The following is a 13586-nucleotide window of genomic DNA, read 5'->3' as shown; positions in this document are numbered from 1 at the left end:
GTCTGAATGTCTTGTGCAAAAGAGTAATTTCTTTCTTATTCTCAGTCTCTTTGAATGAAATCCTGAATGTTGCACTTGGCTTTTATAATGGACACATCGTGTGCTTAATTATATGTAGTGAATACTCCAATGCAAGTAAATACACTGTATAGCATGTCTTTCTTATCAGTTTCCTGACAGGAATGACATTCTATGGCTATGCAACTCTATTTGTCTCAATATTAGAATAACTGTCCTATCAATTTATTCTCTCTCTCTCTCTCTCTCTCTCTCTCTCTCTCTCTCTCTCTCCCTCTCTCTCTCTTTCTCTCTCTCTCTAGCTGTAGATGGAGAGCATTCCTTTATTTTGTTTATTTTTATGTGGTGCTGATGATCAAGCAAACCCAGTGCCTCACATATACTAGGCAAGCACGCTACCACTGAGCTACAGCCCCAGCCCCAGCCCCAGCCCCATCACTTGTTTCTTAAGGAACTCAAAATCTTTCTGAGTGAGGGAAACACGTAAACAAAACACGTACCCACAACAAAATTTCATGATTACAAAGCATACTATTTGATTTATACCACAATAATTATAGTTGTACTCACATTTTCGTATGAAGGGAATGTCTAAATCTGTGTTTCACATTCTTCAAATGCCCTTCTGGTTAATTTTAATTTCAACCACTGAGTTGATTGGTCTCAAAGGAAAACAAAGTGCATTTATTCATCACTGAATACAATTAATTGTATATTGGTCTCTCTAGGAATGGACTTAGATAAAATGACTTAGTCACAATTTTTTCAGAAGGGAATTATAAATAATTAACCATTCTGACTAATACTACCATAAAAAAGTGAAATTCAGCACATCCAAGCAAATGGAATTCAGATAAGCAAATTACTTACAATTAATTTCCATTACTATAACTGATTCTGCTCCATATAGTAATAATACTGGTTAGAACTAGTACTGTTTAACTCAGAGTATATATAATAAGACTGGAAGAAGTATCACTATGTATCTCTACAATTACCAAAATACTTTTTAAATTTCTTTTTTTTTTTGTGCTAACACTATAAATTTATTTATCCTAGCCCAAAGTCATAACTAGTTCAACTGTGCCAAAAAAAGGGAAGAAAAAAGATGTACAGATAATAAAACATTACTGCAAAACAAAAAGAATTTTTAAAAATCATGGATTGGAAAGGATACAAAAAGAGCAAAGTGCAGCTCTCTAGACAGGAAGTCAGGAGATGTTCATCTTCCACTGCCTTTTTGAGTTGGCTGCATGCCCTGGACAAATCACTCCATTTTCTCATCTTTCCTTTCTTTCCTGATGTCTCAGCTCATTTTCTAAAAGGTACTATTTTGAATACTCTTCGGTCCACTATTTTCATTCTTTCTTCTTTTTTTTTTTCTTTTATTTTCCCATTCCCCTCACAACCTCTTATATGTAATTTTGTATAACAATGAGGGTCTCCCTCCATTACCATGCAATTTCCCTTTTCTCTCCCTTTCCATCCCACCTCATGTCTCTGTTTAATGTTAATCTTTTCTTCCTGCTCTTCCTCCCTGCTCTGTTCTTAGTTGCTCTCATTATATCAATGAAGACATTTGGTATTTGTTTTTTAGGGATTGGCTAGCTTCACTAAGCATAATCTGCTCTAGTGCCATCCATTTCCCTGCAAATTCTATGATTTTGTCATTTTTTAGTGCTGCGTAATACTCCATGGTGTATAAATGCCACATTTTTTTATCCATTCATCTATTGAAGGGCATCTGGGTTGGTTCCACAGTCTAGCAATTGTGAATTGTGCTGCTATGAACATCGATGTAGCAGTATCCCTGTAGTATGCTCTTTTAAGGTCTTCAGGGAAAAGTCCAAGAAGGGCAATAGCTGGGTCAAATGGTGGTTCCATTCCCAGCTTTCCCAGGAATCTCCATACTGCTTTCTAAATTGGCCGCACCAGTTTGCAGTCCCACCAGCAATGTACAAGAGTACACTTTTCCCCACATCCTCTCTAGCACTTGTTGTTGTTTGACTTCATAGTGGCTGCCAATCTTACTGGAGTGAGATGGTATCTTAGGGTGGTTTTGATTTGCATTTCTCTGACTGCTAGAGATGGTGAGCATTTTTTCATGTACTTGTTGATTGATTGTATGTCCTCCTCTGAGAAGTGTCTGTTCAGGTCTTTGGCCCATTTGTTGATTGGGTTATTTGTTTTCTTATTGTTTAATTTTTTGAGTTCTTTTTATACTCTGGATATTAGGGCTCTATCTGAAGTGTGAGGAGTAAAAATTTGTTCCCATGGTGTAGGCTCCCTATTTACCTCTTTTATTGTTTCTCTTGCTGAGAGAAAACTTTTCAGTTTAAGTAAGTCCCATTTGTTGATTTTTGTTATTAACTTTTGTGCTATGGGTGTCCTATTAAGGAATTTGGAGCCCGACCCTACAATATGTAGATCGGAGCCAACTTTTTCTTCTATCAGACACAGAGTCTCTGATTTGATATCTAGCTCCTTGATCCACTTTGAGTTAACTTTTGTGCATGGCGAGAGGAGGGGATTCAGTTTCATTTTGTTGCATATGGATTTCCAGTTTTCCCAGCACCATTTGTTGAAGATGCTATCCTCCCTCCATTGCATGCTTTTAGCTCCTTTATCAAATATAAGATAGTTGTAGCTTTGTGTATTAGTCTCTGAGTCCTCTATTCTGTACCATTGGTCCACCCTCCTGTTTTGGTACCAGTACCATGCTGTTTTTGTTACTATTGCTCTGTAGTATAGTTTTAAGTCTGGTATCGCTATACCGCCTGATTCGCACTTCCTACTTAGAATTGCTTTTGCTATTCTGGGTCTTTTATTCTTCCATATGAATTTCATGATTGCTTTATCCATTTCTACAAGAAATGCTGTTGGGATTTTGATTGGCATTGCATTAAACCTATAGAGAACTTTTGGTAATATTGCCATTTTGATGATGTTAGTTCTGCCTATCCATGAACAGGGTATATTTTTCCATCTTCTAAGATCTTCTTCTACTTCTCTTTTTAGGGTTTTGTAGTTTTCATTATATAAATCTTTCACCTCTTTTGTTAGGTTGATTCCCAAGTATTTTATTTTTTTTGAGGATATTGTGAATGGAGTGTTTTTCCTCATTTCCGTTTCAGAAGTTTTGTCACTGATATACAGAAATGCCTTTGATTTATGCGTGTTGATTTTATATCCTGCCACTTTGCTGAATTCATTTATTAGTTCTAGTAGTTTTTTTGTAGACCCTTTTGGGTCTTCTAGGTATAGAATCATGTCATCTGCAAATAGTGATAATTTAAGTTCTTCCTTTCCTATTTTTATGCCTTTAATTTCTTTCGTCTGTCTAATTGCTCTGGCCAGTGTTTCGAGAACTATATTGAATAGAAGTGGTGATAGAGGGCATCCCTGTCTTGTTCCAGATTTTAGGGGGAATGCCTTCAATTTTTCTCCATTGAGAATGATGCTAGCCTGAGGCTTAGCATAGATAGCTTTTACAATGTCGAGGTAAGTTCCTCTTATCCCTAGTTTTTCTCATGTTTTGAACATAAAGGGATGCTGTACTTTGTCGAATGCTTTTTCTGCGTCTATTGAGATGATCATATGGTTCTTTTCTTTAAGTCTATTGATGTGGTGAATAACATTTATTGATTTCCCTATATTGAACCATCCTTGCATCCCAGGGATGAATCCTACTTGATCATGGTGCACAATTTTTTTGATGTGCCTTTGTATCCGATTCGCCAGAATTTTATTGAGAATTTTTGCATCTAGGTTCATCAGAGATATTGGTCTGTAATTTTCTTTCTTTGAGGTGTCTTTGTCTGGTTTCGGAATCAGGGTGATGTTGGCCTCATAGAATGAGTTTGGCAGAGCTCCTTCTTTTTCTATTTCCTGAAATAACTTGAAAAGTATTGGCATTAATTCTTCCTTAAAGGTTTTGTAAAACTCCGCTGTATACCCATCCGGTCCCGGGCTTTTCTTGGTTGGAAGTTTTTTGATTGCTTCTTCTATTTCATCTATTGATATTGGTCTGTTTAAGTTGTGAGTATCCTCCTGACTCAGTCTGGGTAAATCATATGACTTAAGGAATTTATCGATGTCTTCACTATCTTCTATTTTATTGGAATATAGGTTTTCAAAATAATTTCTAATTGTCTTCTGTATTTCTGTAGTGTCTGTTGTGATATTGCCTTTTCCATCCCGTATGTTAGTGATTTGAGTTCTCTCTCTTCTTCTCTTCGTTAGCATGGCTAAGGGTCTGTCGATCTTATTTATTTTTTCAAAGAACCAACTTTTAGTTTTGTTAATTTTTTCAATAGTTTCTTTTGTTTCAATTTCGTTGATTTCCGCTCTGATTTTGATTATTTCTTGCCTTCTGCTACATTTGCTGTTGTGTTGCTCTTCCTTTTCTAGGGCTTTGAGGTGAAGTGTGAGCTCATTTATTTGTTGGTTTTTCCTTTTTTTGAGGAATGACCTCCAAGCGATGAATTTCCCTCTTAAAACTGCTTTCATTGTGTCCCATAGATTCCGATATGTTGTGTCTGTATTTTCATTTATCTCTAAGAATTTTCTGATTTCTTCCTTTATGTCTTCTGTAACCCATTGATCATTCAGTAACATATTGTTCATTTTCCATGTGATGTAGGATTTTTCCTTCCTTCTTTTATCATTGATTTCCAGTTTCATTCCATTATGATCAGATAAAATGCATGGTATTATCTCCACCCCTGTATATTTACTGAGGGTTGCCCTATGGCATAATATATGGTCTATTTTTGAGGAGGATCCATGTGCTGCTGAGTAAAAAGTATATCCACTTGATGATGGTTGATATATTCTATATATGTCAGTTAAGTCTAGGTTGTTGATTGTGATATTGAGTTCAATAGTTTCTTTATTCAGCTTTTGTTTGGAGGATCTGTCCAATTGTGAGAGAGGTGTGTTGAAGTCACCCATAATTATTGTGTTGTGGTCTATTTGATTCTTGAACTTGAGGAGAATTTGTTTTATGAACGTCGCAGCACCATTATTTGGTGCATAAATATTGATAATTGTTATGTCTTGTTGGTGAATGGTTCCTTTTAACAGTATATAATGTCCTTCCTTATCCCTTTTGATTAATTTAGTCTTGAAGTCAATTTTATTCGATATGAGGATGGCCACCCCTGCTTGCTTACGAGGACCGTGTGCGTGGTATATTTTTTCCCAACCTTTCACCTTCAGCCTGTGTATGTCTTTTCCAATCAGATGTGTCTCCTGGAGGCAGCATATTGTTGGATTTGTTTTTTTAATCCATGTTACCAGCCTATGTCGCTTTATTGGAGAGTTTAAGCCATTAATGTTTAGAGTTACTATTGATATATGGTTTGTACTTCCAGCCATGTTTGATTATTTATCTTCTTCTTTTTTTTTTTTTTAAATTTAGTTTGTTTCTCCATGGTTAGCTTTCCCCCCGCCCTCTGTCTTTATAGAGGCACTTCCCACTGATGGTTTTGGTTATTGTTTTTCATTTCTTCCTCGTGTAGTGTTTTGCTCAAGATGCTTTGCAATGCTGGTTTTCTGGCTGCAAATTCTTTTAGCTTTTGTTTATCATGAAAGATTTTTATTTCGTTATCGTACCTGAAGCTTAATTTTGCTGGATACAGAATTCTTGGTTGGCATCCATTGTCTTTCAGTGTTTGAAATACTTTGTTCCAGGATCTTCTCGCTTTCAGCGTCTGTGATGAAAAATCCGTTGTTAACCTTATTGGTTTACCCCTGAATGTAATCTGCCTCCTTTCTCTTGTAGCTTTTAGTATTTTCTCTTTGTTCTGTATATTGGATATCTTCATAACAATGTGTCTTGGCGTTGGTCTACTGTGATTTTGTGTGCTCGGTGTCCTGTATGCATCTACAATTTGTATATCCGTTTCCTTTTTTATTTCTGGAAAGTTTTCTGTAATTATTTCTTTCAGCAGGTTACTCATTCCCTTGGTTTGAATCTCTGTACCTTCTTCTATCCCAATGACTCGTAGGTTTGGTTTCTTTATGTTATCCCATATCTCTTGGATGTTTTTCTCGTGGTTTTTAACCAGCCTGAGTTGGCTAGGCTCTTTTCAAGATGATATATTTTGTCTTCATTATCTGATGTTCTGGCTTCTACTTGCTCCACTCTGTTAGTGATACTCTCAATTGAGTTTTTAATTTGGTTTATCGTTTCCTTCATTTCTAGTATTATTGTTTGTTTTTTTTTTATAATCTCAATCTCCTGATAAAGATGCTTAACTTCTTCTTTTATCTGCCTATGTAATTCATTTTCAAAGTGTTCTTTCACTGTTTGAATTTGCTGTCTCGTATCTTCTTTAAGGTTCCATTCCATCTGTCTAAGGTATTCCTTGAGTTCTTTATATGACCATTTTTCTGCTGACTCTAGGTCCTCCTGAATATTTAGGCTGTCCTTCATTGTTTGAACTACTTTTCTTCCTTGCTTTTTTATGCTGCTCATGTTTCTTCTTGTTCTGTTTGACTGCTGAGTTACTGTTTACTCTTATAGATTTATTTGATGCTTGAGAGGAAAGATATTAGAAGGGAAGGGAAGAAGTCACTAAAGAGAATGAGAGTAGGCAGGTAGAATTCAAGGAAGGGGGAATAAGAAAATTGAAAAGAAATGAAAAGATAAAAGAAACAAGAATAACAAAGATTAGATAATAAAGAAAGGAAAGATGAAAAAAAAATTTTTAACAAAAATAATAGTGATAATAAAAAATGAAAATTATAATTAAAAAAATAATAATAATAAAATAAAAAAATTAAGAAAAATAGAAACATTGAAAAAAGTTAAAGAACAACAACAAATAAAAATTGAAAATGAAAGAAAAAGAAGAGAAAAAAAGAAAAAAAAAAGAAAAAGAAAAAAAAATGATAATAATAATAATAATAATAATAATAATAAATGCAGTCCTAGAGTTCTATTAACTTCTCTTCCAGTAGGTGGAGCTGTGCCCACTGGGCCAAGCTTCTCCTCTCAATAGGTGGGAACCATTCACTGTGCAGCCGCTCTTTCTCCTAGACTGGGCGGGTCTCCAATCCTGAGTGTCTAGGGCCTTGTCTTGTGTTTCCTCAAGCCAGGCCGTGCTCACCTGTGGCGCTCACCACAATACTGGCTACACGCCAGGTCTGCTGCTCCTGGGAGCCCTGTTTTCATGAACACCTGGGCTCACTCTCCCTGTTTGCCTCCCTCAGACCCTAAGTTTGTAGAGCTTGGGGCTGAGATCCCCCAGCGAATTTGCTTGCCCTCCTGTAGCCACGCCCCCGGTAGCTGTTGCAAGAGACCTCAGTTGTCAGCACTGGTGGGAGCGGTAGCCGGGAGTTCCGCACCGCGAGTCCCGCGCCACTCCTGATTCCCTCGGTCTGGTTATTGCATTCACAGGAGAGCTGGGAGTGGCCCTTAAGTTTTCCCTGCTGTGTGGAGAGAGATGACTAGGGGATTACACACCTGTCGCGCTGGTTTCAATGCAGTTATCTCCTCCGCCCGTGACGCCTTTTCTCTGCCATGGTGATATCCCATGCAAATGGTGACCGTTTGTTCCCTTTGCCGGGTGACCAATGCAACGGGTGGGTCCTGACTGTCTCTCCCAATCCCCGTTTCAGTCCTGTGGCCACTGCCTATGAAGGCTCGGTTGGCTTTTACCTCTGTAAGTTCCTAAGGGCCGGCCAATTATTTCAGCGGGATCGTTAGTGCTGAGTCACACGAAGCAGGCGAACCGGAGCTTAATTGCTTCCGATTCGGGCTCTCTGTGTGTGTTCTGAGGGGCCCAGCCTGTACGCCCCAGATCCACGTCAGCTCAGCATTGCCTAGTGATCCTGAGCAAACAGCATTTAGACAGTTTACGGCTCCCTATGCCCGCGCAGTTGAAGATGTCAGAGACTTGATCTCTCTGCGCCTGCCACCATGTTACATCTCCTCAATGCTATTCATGTTGCCCTTACAGCTTCCTGGTATAAGCAAGTTCTTGGGATTATACAAACTGCTGCTTCTGTTTCCAGTCCAGATTTCTAGAAATGAAACCCTGCCGCTGTCGCCTCCGTCTCTGGGCCACGCTTGTCTGCGACCGTAGCAGAGCCGCCCTGGCTTCCGCAGCTCTTCAGCCCTGTGCCCGGCCCCAGGGGCCCAAGCGGCTGCCGCCTCGGCTCTCCGTCCCCCTCCTCCGGAGCACAGGTCCCCTGGCAGGGGGGTGCAGAACGACCCCAGAGCAGGCTCTGCCCGAAGGTGCAGCGGCGAACAGGCCACCGAGATGCTCGAGGCTGCAGTCCAGCCTTCGGAGGACAGGGCTCGGCACGCAGCCCAGCTCCAACCTCTAGGTACGGCTGCCGGACCGTGTATACAGAGCCATCAAGACAGCAAGCAGAAAGCAAATGGCGGCTCCCGCGGAGTGGATTTTCGGCACAGAAACCACAGCCCCGCCAACAAATCCAATCCACAAACTCTCCCTGTATAAAAAATATTCAAAAAAAAAAAAAAAAAGAAAAGAAAAAAGAAAAAAAAAAAAAAGGCGGGGCGCACTGAGCTTTCTTTGCCTAGGGTACTTACAATCCACTGCTGATTACACATTCAGCTTCTCCGCCCGGAGCGAAGCGAAAGAGGAAGCAGATGGGACCAAAGCGCCCGCGGCTCTGAGCAGCCAAGCGTCTCTTTTTCGATTTCTTTGTTCTTCCTGCTCCTTGGCAAAGTGGTCCGCTACAGATTAACGGTGAAATGAGCTCTAACAGACTGTGCGAAATCTCTATTAAAGCCGCTGCTTTGAGCACCATGCTCAGCACTTCAGCAACCCCCGTACGCAGCGGCCATCTTTTACTTTAAATTTCTTTATTATCTAATAATATTTACTTCTCACTATTGTACATCTCAAAAAAAAAAAAAAAAAAAAAGACTTTCAAGTAAAATTGAACCCCTACACATTATACCTTATATTTTGTTCAAATCACTGAACTAGATAAGGTGTTTTTTTTTCTCTTTTCCTTTTCTTTCTTTTTTTTTTTTTTTTTTTGTCAGAACTCACTACAGAATACATGTTAAAAAATAGTGGTGAATTACATGTGGCAAAGAGCGTCAAATATAGCAGTTTCATATAATTGCCTCAACATTAAGGTCAGTGACACCTGTGGAAAGATTAATCAATTAGAAGATTTGTTGATATACAAAACAAGATATAAATAATATTTTGTCTGATGATTCATTTCTCTAAATTACCATGTCTTTATTTTAAGGGGGGGGTACCAATTTTTTTATTTGAGGTATGGTACGAATTACATAACATAAGTGGATATTTTGATACAACTTACAAAAAAAGCTGAAGATAACCCCAACATGCATGCACTGCCTAGGTGACCAGAGCAGTCACTTCCAGGCCATGGGGAAGGAAGTCCGCCTAAGGCTCAGCTCTCCTCTCACCTCCTCCCAGGGGGTGCTTGTCAAAGAGATACTCCGCCATGCCGGATTCTGGGGCTCCCATCTTGCGCAAGGTGGTTACATGGTCACCCAATTCTTTGATGGATTTCACCTGCTCATTCAGGTAATGAGTCTCAATGAAGTCACACAAGTGGGGGTCATTTTTGTCAGTGGCCAGTTTGTGCAGTTCCAGGAGTGACTGGTTCACACCTTTTTCCAAGTGGTAAGCACATTCCATGGCGCTCAGCCCACTCTCCCAGTCATCAGGGTCTGTTTTCTTGATATCCTGGAGGAAGATCTGGCCACCTCATTGGTTCTGCAGCTCCATCAGTTTCTCAGCATGTTCCATCTCCTTGTGAGATTGGTGCAGAAAGTATCTGGCGAAGTTCTTCAAAGCCACATCATCCCGGTCCAAGTAGTAAGACGTGGACAGGTAGACGTGGGAGGCGTAGAGCTGCAGGTGGATCTGGCGGTTGATGGCGGCCTCCCAGTCCTGGTGGTAGTTCTGGCGCACCTGCGAGGGGGACGCGTTTGTCATGGGGGCTGAGGAGAGGCGGCTGTGGAGAGGCGCTGGAGCAGCGGCGGAGGCCGTGGGGCAGTCCGAGGGTGCTGGGAGGAGGTGGCCAAGGGCTGCTGGTGATGAGCAGAAGGGCCGGGGTAAGGTCAGGCGCCGGTTTGTCCAAGCACCTTTGAGGCAGGAAACCGCGGGATGCAGGGCAGAGAACGTCTGGCCTACCGTATTCTTCTGTTTCAAGCACCTTTAAAATTTCGATGAGCGTCTTTTACAGTGAAACATCCATCGCAAACCAACCAACCAACGACTTTAATTAGTTTGCTAGGATTGCCATGAATATTATATACTGGTCGCCATAAACAACAGACATTTGTTTTCTTGCAGTCTTGGAGGTTGAAAGTCCAACCTGAAGGTTTGAGTTGGGTTGACCTTCTCTGTGATCTCTCTCGCCCTTACAGACATGGCTTCCTGCTGCCTCTTCACCTGGCTATTCCACTCTGTAGGAGTGCCACTGGAGTCTCTTGCTCCTTTTGTAAGATCACAAAAAAATAATGAATTAGGATCTCATCTTAATAGCCTCATTTTAAGCTAATTGCCTTTAGAAAGGTAATTATATATTGTCAAATAAAATTATATTCTACAGTACTAGAGATTAAGACTTCAACGTATGAATATTGTGGTGGAGGGACATAATCGGTCTATACACAAAAGTTTGATCCTTCAGTCCTTCAACTGGCTCTGTGATTTCTTTATTCACATTTTTAATAACATCCTCAGAGTCACTTGTAAATATATATTTTAGATATCAGATTCATGCTGCCATTTAGGTGTAGTCATGTGAGATATGGAAAGTAGAACTCTTGCTGTATGCCTTAATTATTTCCAGGACAGTTCATATATATGGTGAGTCATCTTGGGGTACTTATTATTGCAAATAATATATTTATTCTATGTATTCCTGGGTTTGAAAAGTCTCAACATCCATTCTCGAATACCTTGACAGTCCCAGTGAGTGGCAGTGCCTTCTTGTTTCTGACCTATTTACAAATTGGTTTCAAATATAGAGGCAAGTACAATGGATCAGTGTGACAGTGTTCTGGAAGTAGTTAAAGGATGCCAACCTAGAACTTGTTTCTTCAACCCTTTGATGGTGTTTCCAAAGATGTCAGGTGTTGAAGACTTAGTTCCCCATGCAGCAGCATTCAGAGACATGGCCTTTGTGGAGTGGTTAGATCAAGAAGGCTAACACCTTAAGTAGATTTATGATTTCATGGGATTACTGGAAGGTAGTGTAAACTTTAGGAGGTGGGGCCTAGTTGAAGGATTGGCTTCTGTGGGAGAATGCCTTTGGATATTATGTCTTGTCCCTGTCCCCTTGCTCTCTCTCTGCTTCCTGACTGCCATGAAGTGAGGATTTCACCCGATGCTCTTCCACCATATTGTTCTGCCTCACCTCAGGACCTAAACAATGAAACCTGCTGATCATGGACTGAAAACTCAGAGACCATAATCTAAAATAAAACTCTCCTCTTCCACTTGTTTATGTCAAAATGCTGACTAACACAATTCCCTTCTATTATCTAAGAAGCTCTGAATTTCTGTATTAAAATTCTTCTTACTTAAAATATCCACATTGAATTCTGGTTCCTGTGCTAAATTCCTACTTAAAACTCTTCTCTCCATTGTCTTCTCTAACTCTCTCCTATGACCTATATCTGGAAATTTCTATTTTTGAACATTTCTTTTGCCTAGTTTTAATACCTTCCTCAATATTTAGATTAGATATTATTCTCTGTGTGTAATGTTAATATATTAAATGCAAAAATGACAGCTATTGCAATATATCAGGGATAAATGGGTCTTTTGGTGATCTCAGAATTTTCATCCTGAAAACAAATGGAGAATGTTGGAATAAGATAACTTGGCTTCCATTTTTTCTGGTGCCAACACCACATAGAGTAGGATACCAAGGTTAATGTCTGTTAGATAAACAACTAAAAAAACAAACAAACAAACAAAAAACTCCTTTATAAGAATAATTTGCAATGAGAACATAGAGAATTTTTCCACAGGGTATTGACAACGCATAGTATCCATTGAAATGAGAGGATCATGAAGACTGAGAGCAGTTGCTGCCATCTGAATCTCCCCTTTTTTTCCAAGAGTACTGTGTTGCAGTCTAACCTTAAACCTGGTGACAGAGACTTCAAGAAGAGAAATAACAAAAGTTAAATAAATTCCTTGCAATTGGGAGGCCCTGAGAATATTACTTTTATATTGGCAAAGAAAATGGTACCTAAAGATGTAACCCCCCTACTACTGAAATACAAAGGAATGGTATTTACATGTAGTAGTGACTATGAATATATTCTATTGTCTAGATATTGTTTGAGTGTGTCTCCCATTCATATGCTAGAAACCTGATCCCCAGTAGGACAACACTAAGTTAAGTAGAGCCTTTGGAGTTGGGCTTGGTGGAAGGTTATTGAGGCCTTGGGGGAAAAAATAAATAAAAATTCTTGGAAGTAATCAGTGCTAGTTTCATAAAGCGTATTATTTCTCATGAGAATGCATGATTATAGATCAGTTCAGTTGTCTTAGCCTCTTTCTTGATTCCTATCTTTTCATGTGATCCCTTCCTTTCACACATGCTCCCACCATAATGTGTAATAGCATGTTGCCATGCAGTAAAAAAGCTCTCACCAGAAGAACTAATAAGGTACTGAAACCACTTTCCTGAACCTCTACAACTGTGAAATAACTAATTCTCTTTTCTTTATAAAATACCTAGCCTCAGGTATTTTGTTATAATAAAACAGAAAACTGACAATAAGTATACTGGGGATGATAAGGAACAGACATTTCTCTCAACATTTGTATAAACAAAGCATGTGTTGGTATTCTGATGGACCTAAAGCAGGCCTCTTGCTGAGTGAATTGACAATGCATATATGGTCATTTGGAGTCCTTGATGGGTATGGAAATACAAAAAGAAAGAGGCCAGAGATTTATCACTAGATACTATGAATTTTTAATTGAATTAGAGATGCTTTCACCAAATTAAAACATTTGCATTTGAAAAAAGTTGAGTATCCTAGGCAAAGCCAATGGAAACTTTTTAAGAACAAAGGGTTATGTTTAAGATAGTATTAGAAACAGCTCAAGACAGAAAATTCAGCTTAGAAAATTTCCTCTTGTAAGCAAGAACTGTCTGTCTCAATTCACCTCTTCCCAGCTTCGTTTGTGTGGGATTTCAAATTTTGTTTGACTTAGAACTAGACATTCTTCTTTATAAATAAAGATTTCTGTGCCTGTTTCTAAAAGTTTCCTTAGGACATTTTATATTTTAACAATAAGTGCTAAAGCCTCAGTGTAACAAATATTTTTATGCACAAACATTGAAACTAATTCTCTGTATAAATGAAGAGGAAAATACAAAAAAACAAGGGCAATTTTACTGCATTGTACATAAGCAACAATTGTACAGATAATTGATTTCCTTCCAGAAATTGTTCTTTTTTTCTGCTTTCTAATTTTTGCTTTTGCTTTTCTCCTGATTTACTTAATGCTTCATATATCTTGCATATTTACCCCAAATTCCCTTTACTATTCTTACATAATTACCAACTG

At 39.0% G+C, this 13586-nt stretch overlaps 1 pseudogene; it reads right to left on the bottom strand.

Moving 5' to 3' along the window:
• Window positions 1-9422: 9422 nt before the first annotated feature.
• Window positions 9423-9989, bottom strand: LOC114094796 (ferritin heavy chain pseudogene; annotated as a pseudogene).
• Window positions 9990-13586: the final 3597 nt, after the last annotated feature.

Source organism: Marmota flaviventris, chromosome 7, assembly GCF_047511675.1.
Source record: "Marmota flaviventris isolate mMarFla1 chromosome 7, mMarFla1.hap1, whole genome shotgun sequence".
Lineage (NCBI taxonomy): Eukaryota > Metazoa > Chordata > Mammalia > Rodentia > Sciuridae > Marmota > Marmota flaviventris.
The sequence above is the reverse complement of the archived record's forward strand: the minus strand, read 5'-3'. Positions and strand labels throughout refer to the sequence as shown.